We start from the raw sequence: 12664 nt of genomic DNA on the forward strand, positions 1-12664 counted from the left end.
AAATAACACCCGTAAAAAAGTTAACGTTTGCATTCACAGACTAGGTGTATACATCTCACATTGACTATTATATAAAAAAATACAAATTTTTTAGTTTTTATGATTAATAAAATACATTATGTCAACAAATAATAATATAAACTACGTCGGCGTATTTTTGAAAAATATTACATATGGTAAGTTTAACAATGAGTACATCTTATACTACAAATAATTAGTATTAGTATAAATCCAAATACTTTAATCGTTATGTGCAATGTTTAGATATTTCAAAATATATACAAAATTTAACAAAATTAAGATGATATTTTTTTTTCCATATCAAATTTAAATTATAACCATACTTATAACTTTAAGATAACATAATATAAAATCTATACATTTGATAAAAAAAAATTATTTCCCCGTGCTTGGCACGGGTCACTATACTAGTTATATAAATTTAAGACCCATTTCAAGTCTATATATGGAAGTGTTTTTCTCAATCTATTCTTATGACATGTGGCACTCTCAATAATATATATGAAAGTGTTTTACTCAATTGACATGTGGCACCTTAAACCAAACCAAGCAATTTGGTGAGTTTGGCAATTAATGAGATGTCATTTGTTTTGTTTTTTATTTTCATAACAATAATGTGATGCAATTGTAATATTTTTGCTTTTAATGCTTACCAAGCAAATATGGATACAAAAAAATATCTTAATTCATTTTGAGATTTTATTTTAGGTAATAATAATAATAGTTTTGTTTGCTAAAAAAAATAGTTTTGTTACAAAGGTTAATGATATCGATAATGGTAGAAATATATTTTGTTTGCCAATGACGATAAAAAAATGGAATTGAATATTTGTGATTTAGTGACTAATTTTTCAAATAATATTTTTTAGGTAACTAAGTTTCGAAATATTTTTTTTTGTTTCCTCAACGAGGATGAGACCAAGACTGATTTTCATGTTTGGTTTCGTAGTAGTAGTAGTAGTAATAATAATAATTTTATTATAAATAATAATGATATCAATAGTGATAAAAATACATTTTTTTTGTTAATAAGATGTAATCAATACCCAAAAATGAGTACGGTTACAATACTAATTTTTTATTGTTAATAAGAATAATCTATTTTCTATTACAATATATTAACAACAACAAAAAATTACTTTTACACAAATGAGTATTGTAATGTTTTTTTGCCAAAGAGTTTTTTTTTATTGTTTATGTTTGAATCATTACATATTATATAATCAGAAAAAAAAAGCTCTATTTTTTATGATACTTCTTAGCGATTCTGTTACATATTTGTGTCAAAATTACACTACCACTAACTTAGCATACAATATTTTCTCAAAAAATAAAACTTAGAATAGGAGACTTTTTTTATGATATGTTTTTAATGGTTATTAAAATAATTTATGGCAATTAAAATTTCTTCATGACCAAATAATTTCATAACCACATTGCCCTTAATAGAACAATGATTTTTTCAGAATGTTAAAAAAATAATGGTTATTTTACTAAATTACCGTGTGAAACAAGTCTATAAATTAGACATATGGGTTAACATAATTTCACATCACAACTCATATCACCCTTCTTTTTTATTTTGTTTCAATTTTTATTCTTTGGTCTTTGTATTTTTTTGTCGTTATTGTCAATGCTCGAAGAGTTATATTTCTTTTATGTTGCGATTTTGATGAATCAAATGTTATTGTTCAGTTTTTTATTATTTGTTCTTCGTATTTTTTTCATTGATGTCAATGCTCCAGTAGTTATATTTCCTTTATGTATGTGATTTTGATGAATCAAATGTTCACACAAATAAACAGGTTCTTCAACTCTTCTATAATTTTTTTATTCATCTCTCTTTTAATATTTCCCTATGACTTATTTTATTCTTCTTTATGCTTTGATGACATTGTTTATGCTCTTTTGTTTTCTTTATTATTCTGTTTAAATTTATGGATGATTCAAAGATGAAGATTATATATGTTTATTTTTTTTTTACTTTTGTGGTTTCTATGCATATAGGTGCATTGAATTGAGATATCAGGAACAAGCACAAAAAATAAGAATATGGAAAAAAATATTTTATATAGAAACCGATTAAATGATGGTCGAGTTCAAGACACACACATTCTTCACATGAGAGCATAGATAAAACAAAATAGATTTTTTTTTAAAAGGAAAGAAAAAAAATATGACATTATGACAAACTTTGAGATTCCGAAAAGAATTAGTCGGTTTTAGTAGAGAATCTAGACTAATTTTCTACTAGGATGAGTCCCTCTTTTATGTCTTTTATATAAAGAATGATTGTATAGTTTTCTGTTACGATTTATATGTAATGGACTAAAAAAATGGAACAAAGAAGTATTATAATGATATTAGTTAATATGCAACTTAATTCTCAATTTCATGCTTTTTACTACAATTATTTCATAATTGAGTTCATCATTTTCTCCATTTCTTTATGTCAGTTTAGTCAAAATAACAAATAAACATCAAACACACACAAACACTATCAAATGACAACACCTAAATTTCAATCCCAAACGAGCAATCCCGTCCTATTTTCTTCAGTAAATTTTATATTCATTTCTTGCTTCCAAATTTTAGTGTTTGTTATGATTTTATATTCAATAGTTTGTTTAAAAAATGATTTTTCAATCTAAAGTTGAGGAGAAAACTATGGAAATTATTTACTCGACAGTAATCAATAGCAATAATCTTGATTGAGATAATTAATTCATCCGTTACATCATCATATTTGTTGTGATGTAAATGATAATTAATAAAAAATAAATGATTGACTAATATAGTTACACGCATTCATTCATTTTCACATAAGAGTAGAGAGGAAACTTTTTTTTTTTTCGAGAAAAATTTAAGATTGTCATGAATTGAAACTTTGATAAAATAATTAAAGAGTTTATATTTTTATGTTTATAAATCATGGAAATTCTGCACATTATTATTTTTTATTTAAGACATATATCTCAAAGGATCAACAATATTTTGAATGAAATTAATTTGGTACAAACTTTTTAAATAAATGATCACGTTGTAATATTTGAAATAAACATTGTAATATTTTGAATGAAATTTATTTGGTACGAACTTTCTAAATAAGATATCTATTTTTTTCCTTTCATTCACGACATTTGTTTCCAAAGACTTGGGAGAAATAAAATATTTCAAGTGATTGTTATTAGTTGTTGTGTATGTTTATAGCAAAGGATTGTTATTAGTTGTTGTGTATGTTTCTGAATACGATACATTTTTTTTCTTTCCGGAAGTGCCTCTAAATATGCCATATTATTCATTAAGTGATAGCACATGAGGCTATACTAGTATGGACACCCGTGCCAAGCACGGGCTAAAATTTCACATACTTGGGGGAGAGAATATTGTGATGTATCAATTGTTAGTTAAAGTTCAACATTGGATAAATGAGCAGAGGTTGTACAACAAATAAGTAAATGAACGCATATAATTAAGCCTAGATATTTTGAAAGAAGACACGGTATCATTCTCACATGTGGTTGCTCTTTTTGCAATGTATCGATTCACATTAATGTTAACTACCTAAGAAGGACTTAAAGTGGTATCATATCTCGGTTCAACATTGGAGGGGAGCAGAAGTGGTTCTTGGCGGTGGACCATTGACACAAAGAGTCTCATACTTAATGTATATATGTTAATGTGTCCAGTGTGAGTTAAAATTCGACATTAAATGCAAGAGTAAATGTTGAGAAACATATAAGTGAGGTGGCTCATATACTTAATGTCTTAAGCCTTTGGGTGAAGATAGAGTTATCTAGACATGACATTGGGGCGGGATGGGGACGGGTTTTACCTTCCCCATCCCTATCCCTGGCTCTCATATACTTATTCATTACCTTACCCATACCCAACAGGGATGAGGAATTGAATCACATCCCCGTCCCCAACGGGTTTGGTATCCCCGCCTCATCTCTGTCCCCATAATGAATTATTATTTTTCAATAAAAAATAAGTTTTTTTAACCTCGAGGAAAATGTTGTAATGCATTATCCAATAATATGCTTATTTTAACATTTCATTGAGTGAATTAGTTGGTTGCTTCTTTAAATATCAATTGCAAATTTTATAAAATGTCAAATATCAATGGATGATAAAGGAATTTTCTACAATGGGATGGGTTTGGGTATGGGTTCAGGGTGAGTACCTATATCTATGTTATACCCATGTTTTGAAGTCGGGGAAAACACAAACTCATAGCCAAACCCAGTCAAAAAGGGGAAAACTCGTCAAATCGGGGTTGATTTGGACGGGTAACCGCGAGTATGAGTTTTGTTGTCATGTCTAGTGTTATCCTCATTTATGTGGTTGCTCTTGGTTGAATGTGATGTTACCATACTCAACATGTCTCTCTTCAATCCAATACGAAATAAACCCCCTCATTGAAATCCTTTTCCTTTAAGTTCAACATTCTTGTGGTCCTCCAATCTAATTTTTATATCTACATAATATTCATCTTAACCATAAAGGAAACAACAATGGATATTGAAGTGGCACAAATAAAATATATGTCTCATATATTTGTTTGAACTCTACACACACACTTTCAATATTAATGTCTCGACCTTTTCAACTGCATTACCATCGTTGATTATTAGTTTTGCAACATCATCACACATAACATAAGTAAATTATGCATTCTAGCACCCTTTGAAAGATTGATAATAATCTAAAATACAAATTGGTCGGGTCTTCTTGTTCGACGTGATCTATAACATAGAAAATCATTTTTGTGAGTACATTATGCTCATCAATGTATTTTTTAAGCTCTCAACCAAAGACACATTAAGATCTTGACCGTCAACATTCGCACTGTATAAAGAAATATTGTATTTAAAATGTTCATTTGACTCTTAAACTCAATTGTTGGTGCATAATTAGAACCTAACATCAGACTACCATTGCAATTATAGTTTTCACCAATAAGAATGAGTGGTGACGGTCCACCTCTATCTTTTTTTTTTTCTTTTTTTGAAGAAAACAATCCACCACTATATCAAGGTGAACGAAAACATATTACTGTAAACTTTAATATTATCCTGGTAGTGTCAACTATTTGGATGACCACCATGTAATTTAACTAAGGGTCCTGCTAACCAGTGCCCTGTGTGCACGGTTAAGCTTATCATAAAAGGGAATTATTACCACAAAAGGATGCTGCTTTTGACATTATTATCAATTAATTACACAATTTCAATGCATTAACTGCTATATAATTTCCTTTTTCATATTCTTAACCAGTGCCCCGGGGGCATTGATTAGCATTTCCCTTTAACTAAATAATAGTTGCGCAAGCTTCTACTATTAATTTATTTTTCTACTTAGTTATACATTAATTATTAAGGCTTAATTGCATGTTTGATTCCTTATGTTTATCTTAGTTTTCATGTTGGTCCCTTATGTTTTAAAAGTTTCTATTTGGTCTCTTACGTTTTAAAAGTTTCAAGTTGGTCTCACTTTGGAGTAAGTTAGTCCCTTCCATCACTTAACATTTAAAGATTCAGGTTGACAATAGCGGTGATGGAACTTAACTTATATAGAAAATCAATTTTAAAAACATTTTTTTCAATATTTTTTGTTTTTTTAAATTCAATATCATGTCGCGGAAGGGACTAACTTATCTCAACGTGAGTAACGTTTTGGACCAACTTGAAACTTTTAAAACGTAAGGGACCAAATTGAAACTTTTAAAACATAAGAGACCAACTTAAAAACTAAAATAAACATAAGGGATCAAACATGCAATCAAACCAATTATTAACTATTTGTTGGTTATATTGTGTTTATTCGTTTTTTATAGTGTACTTATGAATATTTATTTTTCAATTAATCTATATTATATTTTTTTTTGTTGATGAATCTATATTATACTGTAAACATTGGATTTAAAAGTAGAGTTGAATATGTTTTTCATCCCTATAAAATTAACAACTTTCCTTTTTTGTCCAAATAAAAAAAATTAGTTTGTGCTAAAACCATTATTTTTAACTATTCTTAAACTTTTAATTTTTATCGATTTTTTGTCTATGTGTTTAGAACATAATTTTTTTTTATTTAAAACAAATCAAGCCAAGTTGATTTGTTATTGGTGTTTTATCTACGGTTAATTAGAAACTATTACTTGGGCTTTGGCCCTCTTTTGTACCAAAAAAAAAAGAGAAACTATTACTACTCACAAAAACCAATGAATAAACTTATTATTGATTTGTTATTAACCTTTTACCTTTAAAACGTTTCTTTTTTACCACGTTACCCATGTATGGAAAGTGTTGTTACACCGTCGTCGAATTTTGTGATTAATCAGTGTCATTTTTTTTAGAGGATAATCAGTGTCATGTTGTTTCCCATTGCTCTTGATTAAAATTAATTGCAATAATGATGTTTATAAATTATATAACATGGTTGTATTTTGGATTTGGTTTGAAGTAAACATGAAATAGTACATATGGACACTTAAAAATTTGCAATTAGTCAATTAATGTTTTTTTTTTTACAAAATCAATTAACGTTTTTATATTAAAATATTACTTTTTACAGAGTATTTTAATTTATGAATGCATCCTTATGAAGTAAATCTTCTTCTAGGCATATTGTTTTTCATCAAGCATATTCTTCTCATTTGCACACCAAACAACTTAATTTAAAACGTAATAGTTGACTCAAAAAAAAAAAATTAAATGGTTTTATGGTACATAAATGCTATTAACTTGCACTTTCTCTTTTGAATTATTTCAATTAATTTGCACTTTGTATTTTTGGTTTATTTTAATTTTAAACCGAAGAAATTAGCATTGTTTTGTACCGAAAAAAATAGCATATTTTTTAACCTTTTTTTTTTTTTAAAAAAACATCTCTTATGATTTTATTTTTATTTTTATGATGTATGTATGTAAGGGAAAAAATATATTGTGTGCAGATTATTTCAAAAATTTGGTAGTAAATAAGGTAATAACTTTTGTAAATAAAATATTATTAAGAAAATGTACGCAGTCAAATACAAATATTATGTAATGCATATGTGTATCGATTAATATCTTATGCAATCTAAATAATTCAATTTGTGGAAAGTAAAAAATTTACTCACTAACCATAACAAAAATTAAAGAGAAATTCTACTCCACACATGAAGTAATTATATTATTTGGGAATGATTAGAATATGGAAACTCATAAATCTACTGCATTGAACCGTATAGAGTAGAACCAATTTGCCCCAATCATAAATTCACCATTTTTTTTTTTTTGCACCAATCATATAGGATGGTCTTGAAAAATACATCACAAAGAGTACAATGGTAGAAGAGCGTTTAGAAACCATTGTATATATGTGTAATAGTGATATTAAAAATCAATATAAATTAATTGTGATCAATGACGGATTTAAAGTTATTCAAATAGTATTCTCTACAAAAAATAACATTAATAAGGAGTATATTTGATAGTAGAAAAAAATGCACCTAGTAAATTGCAAATGAGCTTATATTTAAGGACACAAAAATTATTCAAATAGGGCTTATAATTAGTTAGGGAGGGATGGATTATCGGCCAAACATTGAACCGTATAATTCTCTTGAATAAAATATGCTAAATATGTTTAAATTCATATTAATAGATTATAAATTACATTATAAGTTAAAATAAGATGCTTATCATTTAAATTAGTTCGACATACGTTTTACATATCACTAAATTATTAAAATGAGCAAACGACAAAGAAGAGATTGCAAAATACGCAATTTGTCTATCACAATATAATTATAACTTATCCGGATTGAAATTGAAATGAAAATATAAAAATTCTTGAGAAACTTATACAATTGAGTTTGTATTCGTTTTGTTTATGTTCGATACAGTCCAAGAATTACATCACCACCAAAGTTACTCATAGAATACACCTTTCTCTTTTGTAGGTGTTGCCCAAATTTGTATAACAACTTCTTCGCATAGTGGAATGAATTATATTACCTTGAAAGTACAAAGAAATAAAAATACAAAAATTAGATTAATTTATAATGTCCAAAAAAAAAAAATTCATTATATACAAATAAAAGTCTTCATGAGAATCATATCTAGATAGAACAGGTGTATGTGACCATTGACATTATAAACAAACAATACATGAATGCGGTGGTCACATTATAAAGAAACAGAGGAGAGGGTTGAGTGCGGTGGTCATGATGATAGCACGGCGGCGCTTGGGTGGCAGGAAATGTTCACGATGATAACCATGGAAAGTTGCTAAAAAAATTACTAAGAAACTAAATAAGTGGGACCCAAAAAGCATGAATTCAGAAATAAAAATATATGTTTAAACATCAATTACAACTGTACCCTTTAGTTTGTTCTTTCTCAAAAAATAACACAAGGTTTTTTTGTCCAAAGAAAAAGGTGCACCTTGCTAAAATAGACCTTCATGAAAATGAGTGGGTCTATTGTAGCAAACCCCATATATATATATATATATATATATATATATATATATATATATATATTTGGTCAAAATAAAAGTTCCATATATACACATGAAATTAAAGTTCCATAAAAGATAAGTAAAGGTGTATATCATTTTCATTTATTTTGAATTGAGATTGAAATTTGAATATGTGTATAAAAACATTGTAGAATTGTATTGGAGAAGTAATAAATGCTAGAAGAAAAATGTAATGCCATGTGTACTTTGGCTCATAGAAGTATTCTTTTATATTATATAAAGATGTGTATCATTTATCTTGTTATTCATAGACTTGTTTAAAAATATAGTGGAAAAAATCTAATATGTTTTTTTGTTGTTGGGGTTAACCCTCCGGTCCTAGAGGAAAAGGACCCGGGTAATTCGAGCAAAGAGGAAATTAAAGTCTTAACAAAAATTATTTTTCTTAAATAATTCATCCTTTAGTAGAACTCATTAACCACTTTGAGTCCAATTAATTGTTTCAAATTTATAATTGTTTAAAACAATATTGGAGTTTTCTAAAAATGGTTGCTTTTTTGTACTTGTGTAAATAACAAATGATCAAGTTTATCAAAGCCTCATTCTTTAAAAAAAAAAAAGTTTATCAAAGCCTCCAAATAGATTGTACTACCTCTTTAAGATCGAAAATAATGTTGTGATTAAAAAACTAATCCGAACAAAATAAAAGTATTATACATATAAATGACATAATAAGAAACACCAAATCAATATCTGAACTGAAATATCCGAAGGTACACTATTCACTCCGCATAATTTCATTTTTGTGTTAAACTAAAAATTTTGTTTGTAGTCATGTTTCGTTGTTTGATAAGATCCAAGATTTGTAGCGCAATATCAAAGTAGACCTTTCCTTCCTTCAAATCCTTCTCAAATTTATAGATCATATTTCTTCATACAATAGCATGAATTTTGTTACCCTGAAAATGCAAATAGTTAATTAGAAGAAGAGAAGAAAAAAAGGAACTGGATAAAAAAAATGAAGGAAAACTAAATACAGAATTTTCACACCAACATGTTATAACAAAAAGCACATAAATACAACCAGAATGAAAAACAATCATAAAAAGTATACTCGAAACCTAAATTATGGACACAAAATGTCTTTTATTTTATGAGAGGAAGATGGTAGATGAAGATAATGAAAAACAAATTGTCTATATATAGGAAAAAAAATCATGTCAAGATCAATTTTGAATGGCTCATAAAATATAAATGAGTCATGATCTATTTTGATTGGTTAAGAAAAAAAATTATGAGTCATGATCCATTCTAATTGGTTGATAAAAATATTAAATGCAATGGATACATAATACACAACTAAGTCAACTTTCTTGATCAAAGGTCTAATGCATTGCAAAAAATTTGTTTGAGGAGCATTAAATGGTAGAAGCAAAATGAGGCGCCACGTGTACTTATGCTCATAGAAGTATCCTTTTGTATTATATAAAGATTTAGTGTGCGTCTTATAAAAATCCAAATATCACAGACTTGACTTCTAAATAACACTTTTTTTATTGCATCCAAACATATTTTCACTAGAAGAAAACAAATCAAATGGATCTTCACCTTCCATTGAAATAATGAAAAAGAAATATTGATGAGGGAAAAAAATAAGATAGAGAAGAAAAACTGGTGATCGAGTGGAGAGGGAGAAAATTCCTAATACTTTGAAAACTACAATTTCTAAAAAAAATTTGTCAACAAGAGATAATGATCAACCACTAATAAAATCATATAAGTTCATTATCACTTAATATATGTTAATATAAGACACGACAATGAATTCATAAATATTTTAGAAAGGTAAAATTGCATATTAGAATTTTCCAATTACACTCATGATATTTTTAATGATTAATTTTTTTAAATAAATATATCAATGACATTAAATGTACAAAATGTTAGTGATTGATTACTAAACAATTTTATGTGCTTATTTTTTTCACCGTACCATTAAAGTAGTAAGTTTGTTATTACTACTATGTAAACCAAATAATTATTTTATCTATTTGGTCTATGGGTGTTAAGAGTCTCACATCGGATAGGTGATGACCTGACAATGTGTTTATAAATGGGGGCAATCCTCACATCACAAGCCGGTTTTGTAGGGTTGTGTTAGGCCCGACCATGGTTTTTAAGAATGGGTGCAACAAAGTTGTTTAAAGGTTCATAATTACATACTGAATATGTTTCTTACAAGTTGGTACACATTTTTACTAAAAAAATTAGTTTTGTAAATATTTATATAAAAAAACTCCAAAAAAGATATATGAAAAAAACATTTGCATACCTTATTTATTAAAGGATGCGAGATTTTACTTAACTCTAACAAACTTGACATTAGAGAGGAAAATTGAAATCATAATTATTATTGTCGAATTCAAGAACGTGAGGCAAAAGAAGTGTTCAAATTGAAGTGTGAAAATATTTTGGAGATATATGCATTGCGTGGATCACCAAACTTAATAACAAATTTATAAGGTCAAATAAGTTTTTTGGATGAGTGTTACAAGAATCACTTTAATTCTTACATATAAAAACAAAAAGAATTCTATGGTGCAGAAATAATAATTTAAAGATAATACATTTAATAATTCAGTACTTACATCTTTAAAAAAATCACAAATTATACGTACCGATATTTTTTAACAATTTAATTAGGATTGATTTTTTTCTTTTAAATACCATAAGACTCAATATAAAGTGAAGACCGGAGAGTCAATATTGTACTTGATAATTATCATAAAATGCATGTTTTATATGTAAGAGTGAAGATTCAATTTATTCTTTGGGAAATATTATAAGTAACACATATCTTTAGAGAAGGAAATCAAGTGGCGGATTCTCTTGCAAACTTTGGATTAACCATGGACTCTTTTGTTTTCTGGTCTAGCATACCTTTGTTTGCAAGGGAATATTATGTAAGGAACATGACTGGTATTCCAAATTTTAGGTTTTCTTCTCATTGAGGAAGTCTTGGTTTGGTCCCCTTCCTCATTTTGTAATCTCTCTTTTTTGACTAATATATATTTTGGGGGTTGCTAGCGTCTTTGCTACACCCTTTTTGGCTTAATAAAAATGTATTTCAAAATTACGCTGTTATGGGTATGAACAAAATTAATTATCGATGAGGAGACCTATTTCAAAATAAGAAAACATGCTTTTGTATCCACGCCTACATGTGTTCTGGGTCGGTTTTCATTGTAATCTATTACTCGATGCAATCAAGTTTCATTAGGTTGGATCAACAAATAATAGCACATAACTTTTTAACAAATATCTTAAATATATATATATATATAATTAAAAGGTTTGTCTAACATGTGCAATATTGCATATGTTAAAGTAACTAAAAGCGGCAACTATTTATTGAAAAACAACAATTATTTATTAAAAAATTATATATTAATAGAAAATACACAAGTTCCAAATCAAACATACTACTTTAAACTTCTTAACATGTGCAAATTTGCACATGATATAAAAACCCTTTAATTAAATGACATTATATATTATAAAAAAACTGAAGACTTGGACTAGATTCTACTGTTTAAAATTTGAACACTTGAATTTAATTGAAACACTTTGAATCTCTAAGGCATGGACCTAATATATAATAGTGTGAACATTAGGACAGTGACAAGAAGAAACGTGTTGTATAGCTGAAGTACAATGTTAAATGAGCAGAGGTGGATACATCGATGCCTGAATGAAGTAAAAAATAAGCAACGGTCCCACATCTTTGTGAACAAGTGTGGGTAAAGAAGTTAGTTCATGAGAGTAGGATCTGTTTTTGAACATGGAATAAAGGCACTCTTACTTGAACATATATGGAAATGATTGACGTTATGAGTAGGAGGAAGATTAATTTTATGTGCCAACAAGAAACTAAGTGGGTGGGTGAAAAGGCGAAAGAATTAGATAGTTCAGTATTTAAGCATTGTAAACTGGAATAGTTAGATCAAGAAATGGTGTAGGCATTATTGAGGATAAGGAATGGAAAAAAGATATTTTGAATGTAAAGAGGATAGGGAGATTGGATCGTAGCCCACAAATTTGTAGTTTAATAAGACATCTTTAATTTATTTTTTTGAAAGGAAATAAGACATCTTTAATGTTATTAGTGTTTACT

At 27.7% G+C, this 12664-nt stretch overlaps 1 long non-coding RNA gene across 1 annotated transcript; it reads right to left on the bottom strand.

Moving 5' to 3' along the window:
- Positions 1-9182: 9182 nt before the first annotated feature.
- Positions 9183-9673, bottom strand: LOC146955343 (uncharacterized). The gene is made up of 2 exons (XR_015009741.1): positions 9575-9673; positions 9183-9449 (listed from the first exon to the last, which is right to left on the bottom strand). It is a non-coding gene; the product is annotated as an uncharacterized LOC146955343 (long non-coding RNA).
- Between the last annotated feature and the right edge of the window lie 2991 nt (positions 9674-12664).

Source organism: Medicago sativa, chromosome 1 (assembly GCF_051527215.1).
Source record: "Medicago sativa cultivar Bolivia chromosome 1, Bolivia_mono, whole genome shotgun sequence".
Taxonomy (NCBI): domain Eukaryota; kingdom Viridiplantae; phylum Streptophyta; class Magnoliopsida; order Fabales; family Fabaceae; genus Medicago; species Medicago sativa.